Source organism: Triticum aestivum, chromosome 7A (genome assembly GCF_018294505.1).
Source record: "Triticum aestivum cultivar Chinese Spring chromosome 7A, IWGSC CS RefSeq v2.1, whole genome shotgun sequence".
NCBI classification, from domain to species: domain Eukaryota; kingdom Viridiplantae; phylum Streptophyta; class Magnoliopsida; order Poales; family Poaceae; genus Triticum; species Triticum aestivum.
Window position 1 is genome coordinate 291,900,728 of NC_057812.1, and position 17,203 is coordinate 291,917,930.

General features: G+C 44.0%; 1 pseudogene; it reads left to right on the forward strand.

The window, feature by feature from the left end:
* The first annotated feature begins 14,887 nt into the window (after positions 1 to 14,887).
* LOC123151811 (uncharacterized) lies at positions 14,888 to 16,281 on the forward strand (annotated as a pseudogene).
* Positions 16,282 to 17,203: the final 922 nt, after the last annotated feature.

Consider the following 17,203-nt stretch of genomic DNA (forward strand, 5'->3'; position numbering starts at 1 on the left):
ATAGTAGTCCGCTACAGCCCGGTTCACCAGAGTCCTGCTAGCCCAGCACTAGTGTTCAGGACACTTGACTGGCCGGCATGTGTTTCACTTCGTTCCTATGTCTGACCCTTCAGGGAAATGTCACGCAGAGACTTCCGGAGTCCTGTTATTCTAGTGCTACAGCCCGGAATCACTCGCTGATGACCGACATGCTCGATGTGATTCATGTATGCGTGTCTCCATAGGTCTGTGCCGCTTTGGGTTCACGACTAGCCATGTCGGCCCGGGTTCTCTGTCATATGGATGCTAGCGACACTATCATATACGTGAGCCAAAAGGCGCAAACGGTCCCGGGCCATGGTAAGGCGACACCCGTGGGATACCATGCGTGAGGCCGCAAAGTGATATGAGGTGTTACCGGCTAGATCGATGTGGCTTGGAATCGGGGTCCTGACAGTTACCATGGTGGATTCTTCATTTGGCTCGTGTTATCGTAGTACAGGTCATGGTGAGATTCAGACCTAATTAAGTTTGAGTGCATATACTATGCACGCATGCATGCATATATGAATCCCCGTCGTTGGCTTGAAGTGTGGTGTAACATACATATGCATCGTCAACCTAACCCTCACTCAGTGTGGGGATTTCTAGTTCGAAATCACGGTGCCACATAAAAGTGGTTCCATTGTTACTCAAAAATACACCTCTCCATACATATGTTTGGGCCACACGCATGCAGTGGTTGTCTTCGGGGACTAGCTACTTGCGTGATTATTGGCGAGCTAGCCCATCTCCGAGGTCGCATGGACGGCCATCACTTTGACCAACAACAAGAGAGAGGTTGTACGACCAAGATGGATTATTCTAGGTCCGATTTATGATCCATCTTGGTGAGATATATGCCTCTCTGGCCCGCCGACTGAAAGTGTGTGTGTATGGGAGGGGGGTTGCTACATCGCGCTTCGCTAGGTGAACCTCGGTTGGGGGGCATGCATTCATAGCTTAATTAAGATTCCCTTCGTGGTGACACGAGGGGGGTGGGAGGCTGCTAGCTACTTCGCACTTTGCAGGTGAACCTCGGTTGGGGGGAGGGGCATGCTCATAACTTAGAATTCCCTTCATGCCGACATGAGGGGGGCTGCTAGCTACTTCGCACTTTGCTAGGTGAACCTCGATTGGGGGTGCATGTGCATTCATAGCTTAGGATTCCATTTGTGCCGACACAAGGGAGGGATGGCTGCTAGCTACTTTGCACTTTGCTAGGCTGAACCTCGGTTGGGGGGGGGGAAGGTGTCGTGGAATTGTCATGGCAGATGTCTTAGTGTGAGGACTTAGTCGTGAGGCCAACACATCTATGTGGTAGCTTGAGAGGGGTTGATTGGGATGAGAGACACGAGGCGGATCAACACACAAGACAAGGATTTAGACAGCTTCGGGCCCCAGGAAACATTATCCGGTAATAGCCCTACATGTTGTTTGTGGCCAGGTCTCATTATGCTCATGAGGGAGTCACCGGATAAACCGGCTCTCCTAGTTGTGTCTAACCTTAAGATTCTTTTTCTCTCTCCCCTCTTGGGGTGCCCTTCCCCTCCTTATATAAGTTAGAGGGGCGGGTTACATGTGGAGTCTTATTAGGATTAGGACTAGCCTACCTTCTAATATAAACCGGATACAAGTCCGGGTCTTGACTCCTTGTAAGGGAAATATTCCTCACGCCTTGAAATCATCATGCCTAGCTAGGGGCGTTAAACGATAGCGCTTGTTGGGAGGCAACCCAATTTTATTTTCGATCCTTGCTTTTTGCTCCTGTTTAGTAATAAATAATTCATCTAGACTCCGTTTAGATGTGTTTATATGCTTTTAATTAGTGTTTGTGCCAAGTAGAACCTTTGGGAAGACTTGGGGAAAGTCTTGTTGATCGTGCTGTAAAAAACAGAAACTTTAGCGCTCACGAGAATTGCTGCCATATTTATTTGGAAATTGATATTTAGTTAATTATTTTTGCATATGATTAATAGATAAATTCATAAGGTCCAGCAATTTATTTGAGAATTTGATGAGTTCCAGAAGTATACGTTTGATCCAGATTACTACAGACTGTTCTGTTTTTGACAGATTCTGTTTTTCATGTGTTGTTTACTTATTTTGATGAATCTATGGCTAGTAAAATAGTTTATAAACCATAGAGAAGTTGGAATACAGTAGGTTTAACACCAATATAAATAAATAATGAGTTCATTACAGTACCTTTAAGTGGTGATTTACTTTCTTATACTAACGGAGCTTACGAGTTTTCTGTTAAGTTTTGTGTTGTGAAGTTTTCAAGTTTTGGGTAAAGATTCGATGGACTATGGAATAAGGAGTGGCAAGAGCCTAAGCTTGGGGATTCCCAAGGCAACCAAAGGTAATATTCAAGGACAACCAAAAGCCTAAGCTTGGGGATGCCTCGGAAGGCATCCCCTCTTTCGTCTTCATTCATCGGTAACTTTACTTGGAGCTATATTTTTATTCGCCACATGATATGTGTTTTGCTTGGAGCGTCATTTTATTTCATTATGTTTTGCTTGCTGTTTGAATAAAATACCAAGATATGAAAATCTTAAATGTTAGAGAGTCTTCACATAGTTGCATAATTATTCGAATACTCATTGATCTTCACTTATATCTTTCGGAGTAGTTTGTCGTTTGGTCTAGTGCTTCACTTATATCTTTTTAGAGCACGGTGGTGGTATTATAGAAATAGATGAACTCTCATGCTTCACTTATATCATTTTGAGTGTTTTAAATATCATGGTAATTTGCTTAAATAATCCTAATATGCTAGGCATCCAAGAATAGTAAAAACCTTCATATAGAGTATTGAATACTAAGAGAAGTTTGATGCTTGATGATTGTTTTGAGATATGGAGATGGTGATATTAGAGTCATGCTAGTTGAGTAGTTGTGAATTTGAGAAATACTTGTGTTGAAGTTTGTGATTCCCGTAGCATGCACGTATGGCGAACCGTTATGTGATGAAGTCGGAGCATGATTTATTTATTGATTGTCCTCCTTATGAGTGGCGGTCGGGGACGAGCGATGGTCTTTTCTTACCAATCTATCCCCCTAGGAGCATGCGCGTAGTACTTTGTTTCGATAACTAATAGATTTTTGCAATAAGTATGTGAGTTCTTTATGACTAATGTTGAGTCCTTGGATTATACGCACTCTCACCCTTCCACCATTGCTAGCCTCTCTAGTACCGCGCAACTTTCGCCGGTACCATAAACCCACCATACACCTTTCTCAAAACAGCCACCATACCTACCTATTATGGCATTTCCATAGCCACTCCGAGATATATTGCCATTCAACTTTCCACCATTCCATTATTATGACACGCTTCATCATTGTCATATTGCTTTGCATGATCATGTAGTTGACATCGTATTTGTGGCAAGGCCATCGTTCATAGTTCTTTCATACATGTCACTCATGCATCATTGCACATCCCGGTACACCGCCGGAGGCATTCATATAGAGTCATATTTTGTTCTAAGTATCGAGTTGTAATTCTTGAGTTGTAAGAAAAATAAAAGTGTGATGATCATCATTATTAGAGCATTGTCCCAGTGAGGAAAGGATGATGGAGACTATGATTTCCCCACAAGTCGGGATGAGACTCCGGACGAAAAGAAATAAATAAAAGAGGCCAAAGAAGCCCAAATAAAAAAAGAGAAAAGAGGCCATAAAAAAGAGAAGGCCCAAATATAAAAAAATAAAAAAATAAAAAATGAGAGAAAAAGAAAGAAGGGGCAATGCTACTGTTCTTTTACCACACTTGTGCTTCAAAGTAGCACCATGATCTTCATGATAGAGAGTCTCCTATGTTGTAACTTTCATATACTAGTGGGAATCTTTCATTATAGAACTTGGCTTGTATATTCCAATGATGGGCTTCCTCAAAATGCCCTAGGTCTTCGTGAGCAAGCAAGTTGGATGCACACCCACTTAGTTTCTTTTGAGCTTCCATAAATTTATAGCCCTAGTGCATCCGTTGCATGGCAATCCCTACTCCTTGCATTAACATCAATAGATGGGCATCTCCATACCCATTGATTAGCCTCGTTGATGTGAGACTTTCTTCTTTTTGTCTTCTCCACATAACCCCCATCAACATATTCTATTCCACCCATAGTGATATATCCATGGCTCACGCTCATGTATTGCGTGAAAGTTTATAGGTTTGAGATTACTAAAGTATGAAACAATTGCTTGGCTTATCATCGGGGTTGTGCATGATGAGAGCATTCTTGTGTGACGAAAATGGAGCATGACTAAACTATATGATTTTGTAGGGATGAACTTTCATTGGCCATGTTATTTTGAGAAGACATAATTGCTTTGTTAGTATGCTTGAAGTATTATTATTTCTATGTCAATATGAATTTTTATCTAGAATATTTTGGATTTGAATATTCATGCCACAATTAAAAAGAATTACATTGAAATTATGCTAAGTAGCACTCCGCATCAAAAATTCTGTTTTTATCATTTACCTACTCGAGGACGAGCAGGAATTAAGCTTGGGGATGCTGATACGTCTCCAACGTATCTATAATTTTTGATCGCTCCATGCTATATTATCTGCTGTTTTGGATGTTTATGGGCTTTATTATACACTTTTATATTATTTTTGGGACTAACCTATTAACCCAGAGTCCAGTGCCAGTTTCTTTTTTTGCCTATTTTAGGGTTTCGAAGAAAAGGAAAATCAAACGGAGTCCAATTGACCTGAAACTTCACGGAACTTATTTTTGGACTAGAAGAAACCCAGAAGACTTGGAGTCCACGTAAGTGTAGGATCGAAAGTATGTCTAAAGGGGGGTGATTAGACTACTTGACCAATTAAAAATCTATCCTTTTCCCAATTTTAGTCTTTGGCAGATTTTAGCTATCTTAGCACAAGTCAAGCAATCTTAACACAATTCAAGCAAGCATGCAAAGAGTCTATGAGCAGCGGAAAGTAAAGCATGCAACTTGCAAGAATGTAAAGGGAAGGGTTTTGAGAATTCAAATGCAATTGGAGACACGGATGTTTTTGTCATGGTTCCGATAGGTGGTGCTATCATACATCCACGTTGATGGAGACTTCAACCCACGAAGGGTAACGGTTGCGCGAGTCCACGGAGGGCTCCACCCACGAAGGGTCCACGAAGAAGCAACCTTGTCTATCCCACCATGGCCATCGCCCACGAAGGACTTGCCTCACTAGCGGTAGATCTCCACGAAGTAGGCGATCTCCATGCCCTTACAAACACCTTAGTTCAACTCCACAATATTGTCGAAGGCTCCCAAGTGACACCTAGCCAATCTAGGAGACACCACTCTCCAAGAAGTAACAAATGGTGTGTTGATGATGAACTCCTTGCTCTTGTGCTTCAAATGATAGTCTCCCCAACACTCAACTCTCTCTCACAGGATATGGATTTGGTGGAAAGAAGATTTGAGTGGAAAGCAACTTGGGGAAGGCTAGAGATCAAGATTCATATGGTGAGAATGGAATATCTTGGCCTCAACACATGAGTAGGTGGTTCTCTCTCAGAAAATGTGTATTGGAAGTGTAGGTATGTTCTGATGGCTCTCTCTCCGAATGAAGATTGGGTGGAGGGGTATATATAGCCTCCACACAAAAACTAACCGTTACACACAATTTACCAATCTTGGTGAAGCCAAATTAAGAAACTCGGTCGACTGATTTAGCAAACCTAGTGACCGTTAGGATTTTCGGTGGGACTGAGATGCAACTCGGTAGGACCGATATGGTTAGGATTAGGGCATAACGTAATCTCGGTGTGACCGATTACACAAACTCGGTGGGACTGATTTTGGTAATAAGCTAACCAGAGAGTTGGTCAGGTAAACTCGGTGGGACCGATTTGCTCATTTCGGTGGGACCGAAATGTTTCAAAAGGGAAACAGAGAGTTTACATTGCAATCTCGGTGGGATCGATCGCTCATCTCGGTAGGACCGAAACGTTACGAAGGGAAACAGAGAGATTACAACCCCATCTCGGTGTGACCGAGATCCCTATCGGTGAGACCGATTTGCCTAGGGTTTGTGTCAGTGGCTATGACATCTGAACTCGATGGCGCCGGATAGAAAGAATCGGTGGGGCTGAGTTTGACTTTTGGTTTAGGTCATATGTGGATGTGGGAAGGTATTTGAGGGTTTTGGAGTATATCACTAAGCACTATGAAGCAAGAACCTCATCACGGAACACCTCATCCCTCCTTGATAGTATTGGCTTTTCCTATAGACTCAATGTGATCTTGGATCACTAAAATATAAAATGTAGAGTCTTGAGCTTTGAGCTTGAGCCAATATTTTTGTCCTTAGTATTTTGAGGGGTCCACTTTCCTCATCCATGCCATGCCATTCATTGAGCTTTTCCTGAAATATTAATCTTGGAATAGCATTAGCTCAATGAGCTATATGTTGTTAGGAATTACCAAAACCACCTAGGGATAGTTGCACTTTCAGTAAGGGAAGCTTCTAGGAGGCCACGAGGTAGGGGGGCGTGCCCACCCCCCTGGGCGCGCCCTCCACCCTCGTGGGCCCCTCGTGGCCCCCATGGCATACTTCTTCTACCTATATATCTCCATATACCCTAAAAACATCCAAGACTACAATAGATTGGGAGTTTCGCCGCCAGAAGCCTCCGTAGCCACCGAAAGCCAATCTAGACCCGTTCCGGCACCCTGCCGGAGGGGGCAATCCCTCTCCGGTGGCCATCTTCATCATCCCGGTGCTCTCCATGACGAGGAGGGAGTAGTTCTCCCTCGGGGCTGAGGGTATGTATCAGTAGCTATGTGTTTGATCTCTCTCTCTCTCTCTCTCTCTCTCTCGTGCTCTTGATTTGGCACGATCTTGATGTATTGCGAGCTTTGCTATTATAGTTGGATCTTATGTTTCTTCTCCCCCTCTACTCTCTTGTAATGGATTGAGTTTTCCCCTTGAAGTAATCTTATCGGATTGAGTCTTTAAAGATTTGAGAACACTTGATGTATGTCTTGCCGTGCGTATCTGTGGTAACAATGGGATATCACATGATTCACTTGATGTATGTTTTGGTGATCAACTTGCGGGTTCCTCCCATGAACCTATGCATAGGGGTTGGCACACATTTTCGTCGTGATTCTCCGGTAGAACTTTGGGGCACTCTTTGAGGTCCTTTGTGTTGGTTGAATAGATGAATCTAAGATTGTGTGATGCATATCGTATAATCATACCCACGGATACTTGAGGTGACATTGGAGTATCTAGGTGACATTAGGGTTTGTTTGATTTGTGTCTTAAGGTGTTATTCTAGTACGAACTCTAGGGCTGTTTGTGACACTTATAGGAATAGCCCAACGGATTGATTGGAAAGAATAACTTTGAGCTGGTTTCGTACCCTACCATAATCTCTTCGTTCGTTCTCCGCTATTAGTGACTTTGGAGTGACTCTTTGTTGCATGTTGAGGGATAGTTATGTGATCCAATTATGTTAGTATTGTTGAGGGAACTTGCACTAGGGAAAGTATGAACCCTAGGCCTTATTTCCTATCATTGCAATACCATTTACGCTCACTTTTATCATTCATTACCTTGCTGTTTTTATAATTTCAGATTACAAATACCTTTATCTACCATCCATATACCACTTGTATCACCATATCTTCGCCGAACTAGTGCACCTATACAATTTACCATTGTATTGGGTGTGTTGGGGACACAAGAGACTCTTTGTTATTTGGTTGCAGGGTTGCTTGAGAGAGACCATCTTCATCCTAAGCCTCCTACGGATTGATAAACCTTAGGTCATCCACTTGAGGGAAATTTGCTACTGTCCTATAAACCTCTGCACTTGGAGGCCCAACAACGTCTACAAGAAGAAGGTTGTGTAGTAGACATCACGCATAGACCTGGCTCGGATGCCACTGTTGGGGAACGCGGTATTTCAAAAAATTTACCTACGATCATGCAAGATCTATCTAGGAGATGCAAAGCAAAGAGAGGGGAGAGTGTGTCTATGTACCCTCATAGACCGAAAGTGGAAGCGTTCAGTAACACGGTTGATGTAGTCGAACGTCTTCGCAATCCAACCGATCCAAGCACCGAATGTACGACACCTCCGCGATCTGCAAACATTCAGCTCGGTGACGTCCTTCGAACTCTTGGTCCAATTGAGGCCGAGGGAGAGTTCCGTCAGCACGATGGCGTGGTGATGGTGATGATGAAGTTACCGACGCAGGGTTTCGCCTAAGCACTACAACGGTATGACCGAGGTGTGTGCCTGTGGAGGGGGGCACCGCACATGGCTAAAAGATCAACTTGTGTGTCTATGGGGTGCCCCCCTCCCACATATATAAAGGGGGGATGGAGGAGGAGGCCGGCCTTGGGGTGGCGCGCCCAAGGGGGGGAGTCCTACTCCAAGTAGGACTCCCCCCCCTTTCCTATTCCCACAAGGAGAAGGGGGGAAGGAAGAGGAGAAGAGAAGGAAAGGGGGGCGGCCCCCAACCCTAGTCCAATTCAGTTTGGGCTAGGGGCGCCACTCCCTGGCCTGCCTCCTCTCTTCCACCACTAGGCCCAAGAGTCCCAATAACTTCATGGGGGGGGGGGTCCGGTAACCCCCGGTACTCCGAAACTCATCCGAAACGACCCGAACCATTCCGGTGTTCGAATGTATCCTTCCAATATATGAATATTTATGTCTCTACCATTTCGAGACTCCTCGTCATGTCCGTGATCTCATCCGGGACTCCGAACAACCTTCGTTCATCAAATCACATAACTCATAATATAAATCGTCATGGAACGTTAAGCGTGCGGACCCTACGGGTTCGAGAACTGTGTAGACATGACCGAGACACATCTCCGGTCAATAACCAATAGCGGAACCTGGATGCTCATATTGGTTCCTACATACTCTTCGAAGATCTTTATCGGTCAAACTGCATAACAACATATGTTGTTCCCTTTGTCATTGGTATGTTACTTGCCCGAGATTCGATCGTCGGTATCATCATACCTAGTTCAATCTCGTTACTAGCAAGTCTCTTTACTCGTTCCATAATGCATCATCCTGCAACTAACTCATTAGTCACTTTGATTGCAAGGCTTATAGTGATGAGCATTACCGAGAGGGCCCAGAGATACCTCTCCGATACTCGGAGTGACAAATCATAATCTCGATCTATGCCAACTCAACAAACACCATTGGAGACACCTATAGAGCATCTTTATAATGACCCAGTTACATTGTGACGTTTGATAGAACACTAAGTGTTCCTCCGGTATTCGGGAGTTGCATAATCTCATAGTCATAGGAACATGTATAAGTCATGAAGAAAGCAATAGAAATAAACTGAACGATCATAGTGCTAAGCTAACGGATGGGTCTTGTCCATCACATCATTCTCTAATGATGTGATCCCATTCATCAAATGACAACACATGTCTTTGGCTAGGAAACTTAACCATCTTTGATTAACGAGCTAGTCAAGTAGAGGCATACTAGGGACACTCTGTTTGTCTATGTATTCACACCTGTACTAAGTTTCTGGTTAATACAATTCTAGCATGAATAATAAACATTTATCATGATATATGGAAATATAAATAACAACTTTATTATTGCCTCTAGGGCATATTTCCTTCACTAAGAAGAAGAAAAATAAAAATAATAAGCATAGAACTTTGCATGCTTCTAGTGAACCTATTGTAGAAAAACTTTTTGAGAATCCCAATGATGTCTCTATTTCTCATGCTGAGACACCGTCTAGTAATAAACATTTGCCTAGCGATAATGATAATGATGATCATATTGGTACTCAACGAGATAGTAATAAAGAATTTGATAATGATATAGAAATGTAACGTGCATTTGAGCTAGATAACCCACCTCCTAAAAATAAAAGATATGGTAAACAAGGCTTTGTTGCTAGGAAATATGGTAGAGAAAGAGAACCTTGGGTTCAAAAACCTATGCCATTTCCTAGCAAGGCAGCAAAATATAGAGATGAAGAGGCTTTTAATCGCTTTGTTGAAATGCTTAGACCTTTGTATTTGCGAACACCCTTGACTAAAATTATGAAAATGCCTCCATATGCTAAATATATGAAAGATTTGTCACCAATAAAAGAAAGATATCGAAGGCTGAAATCTTCACCATGCTTGCAAATTATTCTTTTGAAGGAAAAGTACCTCAGAAATTAAGAGACATGGGAATACCTACTATACCATGCCCCATTAAAAGTAATTATGTCAGAACTGCCTTGTGTGATTTAGGAGCTGGTGTTAGTGTTATGCCTTTCTCTTTATATAAAAGACTTGAGTTGATTAAGCTGACACCTACTGAAATATCTTTACAAATGGCTGATAATCAACTGCTTTACATATTGAAATTTGTGAGAATGTTCCTATTGTAGTTGCTAATGTTACTATCTTAATAGACTTTATTATTCTTGATATGACTGGGGATGACAATATGTCGATTATCCTTGGTAGACCCCTTTTGAATACTGCAGGGGCTGTTATTGATTGCAGCAAAAAGTAGGATGACTTTTCATGTCAACGGTAATGAGCATACTGTATATTTTCTGAAGAAACACAACCAAATGAATAGTAACAACTCTATTGTAAGAATTATCACAATCACTATTGGACCTTTTGAATTTCATCTTCCGACTCCCAAAAAGAAGTATCAAACTCTCATCGTTGGGGAAATGCATATTCCCATTAAGGTAACCTACTGTTATACGAAAGTTCTTCGGAAATAGTTTGTTAATAAGACTTGATAAACCTTATTAAGAAATTCTTTTTTAGGAGCATGTGGTCAATGAATTTAGTAAGCACAACCTACAGTACTTATAGTTTGCTCTGTATTATTTAGTTTAATAAAGTAAAATGCCATGTTTATCATGTTTACTTAATTATCCATGCAATAAAAATGACCCAAAATTAGAAGTCTTTGGAATATCCTGAAAATTTAGTATGACTTTTTCTAGAATATATAAGAATTTTTGGCACTGAACACATCCTGAGGGGGGGTGCACAAGTGAGCCATAGGCTCACATGACGCGCCCACCCTGGGAGCGCCATGCAAGCTTGTGGGCCCCATAGGGACCCACTCACTTAGTGCCCATACTCGCAGCCTTCTTCTACCTCCAGAAAAAATCATCCTCGCTTCCTATCGCGTGTTCTTGCTCATTTTAGATTTTTGATCTCCTTACTCAGAGCTCTGTTTTCAAAACTGTTCGGAGGAATTGCTCCTTGGTATGTGACTCCTCCGATGGTCCAATTAGTTTTTGTTCTAGTGGATTATGTTTTGCATATTTTGCTATTGTTGTTGGTGACCATGTATATGAGCTTGCATGTTGAATTTTCTTGGTTCTAAGTAGTTTTGATGCATGATATAGCCTCTAGATACTTGTGGGAGTAGTTGCTATCAATTTTGTTGAGTTTCATTCACTTTTAATTTAGGGACTAAAAATTTCAGAGAAAATAAAATTCTTAGGAGGCTCTTGAGAGGTTCTTCGAGCCAGAGTTCCGCGGAAACTCCGGAGGAGAAGCTCAAGTACAACCTTCCTCGTGCAGCCAATGTGTGACCGTGCAAATGGTCGTAATACATTCTTGCATGACACGAGTATTCGAGAGGATTTCTATCATTTGGCAAACAATGCCAGACTCACCTCGTTCCTCCAAGATAAGTGTGATTAGTATCTCCTCCTCGCCAAAACTTCTGTATAAAACTTTCGATTTATACCTAGGAGGGACACACCTACCGTACCATTTCACCTCTATGATCAACCTTATGAGATCACACTTGATAGGTTTTGTCAAGTATGCAAAGTTCCTAATGAGGGTAGTCCTCTAGAGCCACACACTAGAGTTTTTGAGAACTTTGTGTTAGCGGTAACCATGGGAGAGCGAGAGGAGTCTCTAAAGCCCGAGTTGCTAGTTTACATTTTCCCATACCGCCTTACTTTTCATTATTTGCTGGGAGATGTTTAACTGGTAGATGGGAGAATGGAACGCTTAGCTCACATGATCTTACTATTTTGCGCCGTGCACCTTATGGCGATAGAACTTTAGTTTGGGAGCTATCGTTGCACGACGATTACACACTAACCGTTCAAATGGTGTTATTTATGCTGGTATTTATGCTTCTCGCCTTGCAAGACATTTTGAGATTCCTACTAGGCATGATGAAGATGAACTTTTACCCACGAAATACCTAGATTATAATAGCATGACTGATCATGGTTTCATTGATAAGGGTAAGGTCTGGTTCCAGTATAACTTGGTGTTTAGCCAAGGCACCCGTGAGATTATTACTTTGCTTGCTGGTGCTTTGTTCGATCTTTCCAGGGTAGGTACACTATCATGCTCGATGACCTTTACATGTATTGGAGCCTAACCGCCGGGGCAGCACCTGCACCTGCACTGGTGCATCAGTGGGAGCCTCGGCAGCCTTTCCCTGGACTGGACTATTTCCAGCAATGGTCATAGACCAAGTTAGGCCAAGAGCATAAGCTTAGGAGAGTACGTATTCTCACCGACATTACAGTTATGTACCACACATTCATTTCAGTTGTCGATGTTCATCATTTTCATTGTATATCCACGTTTCTCTTTATTCCATTTCTTTTATGTGTTTGAAAACTTCAAAAAATCCAAAAATATTTCTCGCTTCTTTTCGGTTTTTCTTTCTTGTTTAGTTTGTTCGTAGTATTAAAAGAAAACCAAAAGATTCATCGTTTCTTTTTTCGTTATTTGTTGGGAGCTCTTCGCTGTAAATAGGTTTTCTCGCTTTTCATTTTCCTTCTTTCATTTGCTTCCTTTAGAAAAACTAAAAAACTCCAAAAATATTTCGGTGTGTTTCTTTGAATTTTTTTTCTTTTCTTTGAGTTGTCATAAGGAGAAGACTATGCTAAAATTATTGAATGGTCCGAAAGGGCGACGCAGCGGCAACACGCGGGTCGGTGTAGCCGCAGGGTGGAGGTTGATGTAGGATCTTGGTCGGATGAGGGCGACGACGACCGGCGCAGAGCGACGGGCGGGCAGATGTGCGAATGACGGCCGTGACAGGCCACCGTGTCGCGTGAGGGCACCGGGTCGTAGAGGAGGATGGGTGGTCGCGCCGGTGTCGAGGTAGAGGCGTGTGGGGTCGAAGGTGGCAGCGGACGATGCAAACCGATCTTAAATCGAAAAACCAAGAAGAAAACACTAGTCAACACAATGAGCAATTTAGAGCATAAGACAAGATAGAATAAAATCTAATCTAACATATCTTATGTTCCCTGATACTCAACACATCTAATCCTAACCACCTACTCCCTCCATTCGGAATTACTTGTCTCGGATATTTTTCAAGACAAGTAATTCCGAATAGAGGGAGTAGGTCAGATCATAACACAACAGACCCACGTTCCATGTCCATGTCTGGCTATCACTCGACTCTGTACGCACGTATTCTCTTCGTTCGGAATTACTTGCCTCGGATATGGATGTATCTAGAACTAAAATACATCTAGATACATCCATTTCTACGACAAATAATTCCAAACAGAGAGAGTAGTACGTACGAGCGAGCTCAGTTACTTGTGGGGTCCAGATGAGATGCCAAAGTAGGAGTATGATCGCAGTCGCAGCTACCTCCGTCCTCCACCTGTGGCGCTGTGCGACAGCATATATACCCTGATGCGCGCCGCGCGTACCCATGCACGGTGCCGCGTTCGCTGTCATGTCGGGCGCCGGGCACCCTGCCGTGGCCTCGCCATGTGCACGGGGAGAGACGCGGAGCACCCTCCCGCGCGTGCAACGGCGACCGACGATGTAAGTACGTAGTACGTACGTACGCAGGTACCCGGAGCGTTCCAACCGCAAGAGGTTGGCTGTAGCTGGACACATGGGGACGCGTACGTCCAGCCACGCCGCCAACTCCAAGGTAGTTGCCGTGCATGCGCATTCAGATAAGGTAGGGTACATGATCCGTTTGAGCTCCATTTCTCGTCCGTACCTTTCCCATGGAGCATACATACATAGTTTACCCCGGAATCGCGTCGGCGCATACACATACATGCATGTAGGATCATCTCGGATTCTAAACAAACTTTTTGCCAGATACAGTACATACTGGTCGCTGGCCTGATATATACGACGTGTGTGACGATACGATAGATTCAGCGAGGCTGGCTGCTAACCATCAGAGATTGAGATTGGGAGAGATTTTGTTTGCTGTCTTGTCCTTCCACCTACCCAACCTGTCTTGTCTCTCTCTCCATCCAACTAGGGCACTGGTAGTACTACTCTACTTATATTAATCAGTGCTGTTTCATTTCAAGGCACGGGCTGATTGCCTGCCTCGCTGCTACAAAGTGCTGCTGCACATACACATGGTTCGCTCATCTTGGAAGTTAGTACATCAAACTGGGACTTGCAGCTTCTCGCCATATCCTTTCTTTCCCTTGGACGTCACGCCACAAGACTAGTAGTATCTTTCATCCAGCAGCATGAGGACGAATCCCTTTCATCCGCACACACATTCAGGACGTAATCACGGACATTCATACAATTCTGTGTTTTTATCGATTTGTCACAGCTAGCGATGGCAACAACCATGAAGCAACCTTCCATGTGTCATACTCATCTGAACCCAACACGCTCTTGACAAATTGAATAGAAACATGGAGGATCCTGCCTGCCTGCTTCGGATTGCCCAAACATGCATGCCTCGACACTAGTAGAGAAATTTCCACGCACCTGTGCTCTTCTGTTTCTTCCGTTCATACTCTCATCTGAACCCAACAGATTCTTGAGCGTGCATCTTACTCTGCTGCCCATGAGGGGGAGCCCATCTAATTTCAGTTAGGAACAAACAGGATGCTCTTCGTCTGTCGCCAACGGCACAACAAAACAGATAAGCAACAGCTTGTCTGGATCAGATTCTTGCTGTCCACCGCTCTCTTCATCAACCAATTGCTTCAGCCTCTCCCATATAAATACAGATACAGCCCCAAGGCTTCACCACCAACAGCCTACCATTCTCTTCCATTATTACCATACACAAGAAAAAACATCACCGAAGCTTCAGTCCTCAACAATGGCTTGCCATCTACGGTCGGCGAGCACGCCCTCCAGCCCTCGCTCCAACAACACACAAGTTGAGCAACAGCTCCAGAGCCTCAGCGCAACCATCTCTTCGCCCTTGGCAACCATCGATACGATGTGCCATGGTTTGAGGAGGCTGGCAGACATCTACAGCTGCATCGACAAGATGATGTGCACACCAAGCAGCCAAGCCAGCCTTTGCCACACCCTGCAAAGGGTGGCAGTGGAGGCAGAGCTCGGACGGTCCCTCATCGTGCTCGATCTCTGCAACGCCATGCAGGAGACCTTCATGGAATTGAAGATGACTATCCAAGAGCTCTTGTTGTCCCTCAAGAGAGGAGACGACGTGTCTGCTCAAGTCAAGGCATACGCCAGGCTAGCCAAGAAAGCTCAAAAGCAGTTCAAGAAGATCAGCAAGAAGACTGCTTCCGATAAGAATGACTCCAGGGTGGTCATGCTAATGGCAGAAGCAAGAGAGATCACCATTTCACTGCTTGAATCCACGTCCTCAGTCTTGTCCAAGTAAATTGAGATGCCCAAGTGGTCTCTTGTCTCCAAAACATTGCACAAGAGCAAAACCGTGTGCGAAGAGGAGCAATTGCAAGCGCTGGAGCGCAGTATCGGAGATCTTGAGAGCGGAGTGGAACTTCTGTACAGGAGATTGATCCAGAACAGAGTTTCTCTTCTCAACGCTCTTAGGCCTTTTTTGGTTCATAGGGTAGAAAAATCATAGGAATAGAAAAGTCATAGGAAATGAGATGACATGTATCTCAAATCCTATAAGTAGGAATAGAAAAGGAGATGCTCTTTGATTCACATCATAGGATTTTTTCCATTGAGTGTAGGCTAATGTTTATTTTCCTATGAAATGTGGAGGATAGGAAGAATTCCTCCACAGGAATAGGATTCCATTCCTACAAATCAAAGGGCTCTAAAGGAATTTTTTCTATAGAAATCCTATCCTATGAAATTTCTACAAGATTCCTCTAAACCAAAGGAGGCCTTAGTTTGTAGATACCTTGAGCTCTAGTTCCCTGCGGTTGGCATCCACCTTTTAAAGGATTCGTCAATCATCATGATAGCAATTTTGGTAGTATGTACAATTGTGGATATATGAAGAAAGTTCACTTAACTGAAAAGAGAAGAGAAACAGTTTGGCAATTTCATATTTTTTGAATTTTCCCATTTATGCTGATTAACTTACTTTTTGTTAAAAAAAAACTAACTGACTTGGTTTCTCATAACCGGAAGAAAAGACCTCTCTCCTCAAACATACTATCTTATTTACAAGCAAGTAAGCAACAGAAAAATAACATAGAATTTGGGGCATTTCTGTTGTTATGACCGGCATAGGGGCTTAGCCCAGTGGATTATGGCCCAAGTATCTTAATTAGGGGCATGACCCAATTATCTTATCGTATTAGCATCGTTTGCTTAGGAGTCAAGTAAACCTCTCTATATAAGAAGAGGAGATGTATCAATCTAATCAAATAAGAAGCAATCAATATTTGCTTGGCTTCCCTTAGGGAGCCGGGAGACCTAAACCCTAGCCGCCTCCTGCTTTCGCCGCCGCTGCTCCCATCGCAAGGACGGCGCCACGCCGCCGGCCGCCGCGCACCAGCCCTCGCCCTTCCCCCTCCTTTCCTTACAGGCTACGCCTTATACCGAGAAGAACCCTAGTTTCTACAAATTTGGTACCCAAAGAATCGGGTTCTATCATGTCGTCATCAACACCCACGCCGCCGCTGCCCATCATCACCACCGCCCCGATGACCACTGCCGGATCCCCAACGCCGTCGGCCCCCGTCACTTCCGTGCCGCCGACAACCTCCGTCTTCACGCCGGAGGAGATGACCAGCACCCTGCGGAACCTCGTGACGGTCGTCCAGGGCATCTCCCTGTACTTGGTCGGCCCGTACACCACCCCGCCGGCTGCGCCCCCCGCCTACAGCCACCCGACGATGCACTAGCCGATCCAGAACGCGTCGGGCCCGAGCAAGATGCCCCTGCTGCCGTTCCAGGCGGGCTACACCGGCAGGCCCCCGCCGCTGCTGCACCTACCCTGGTACTCGGTACCCGCGGCGATCA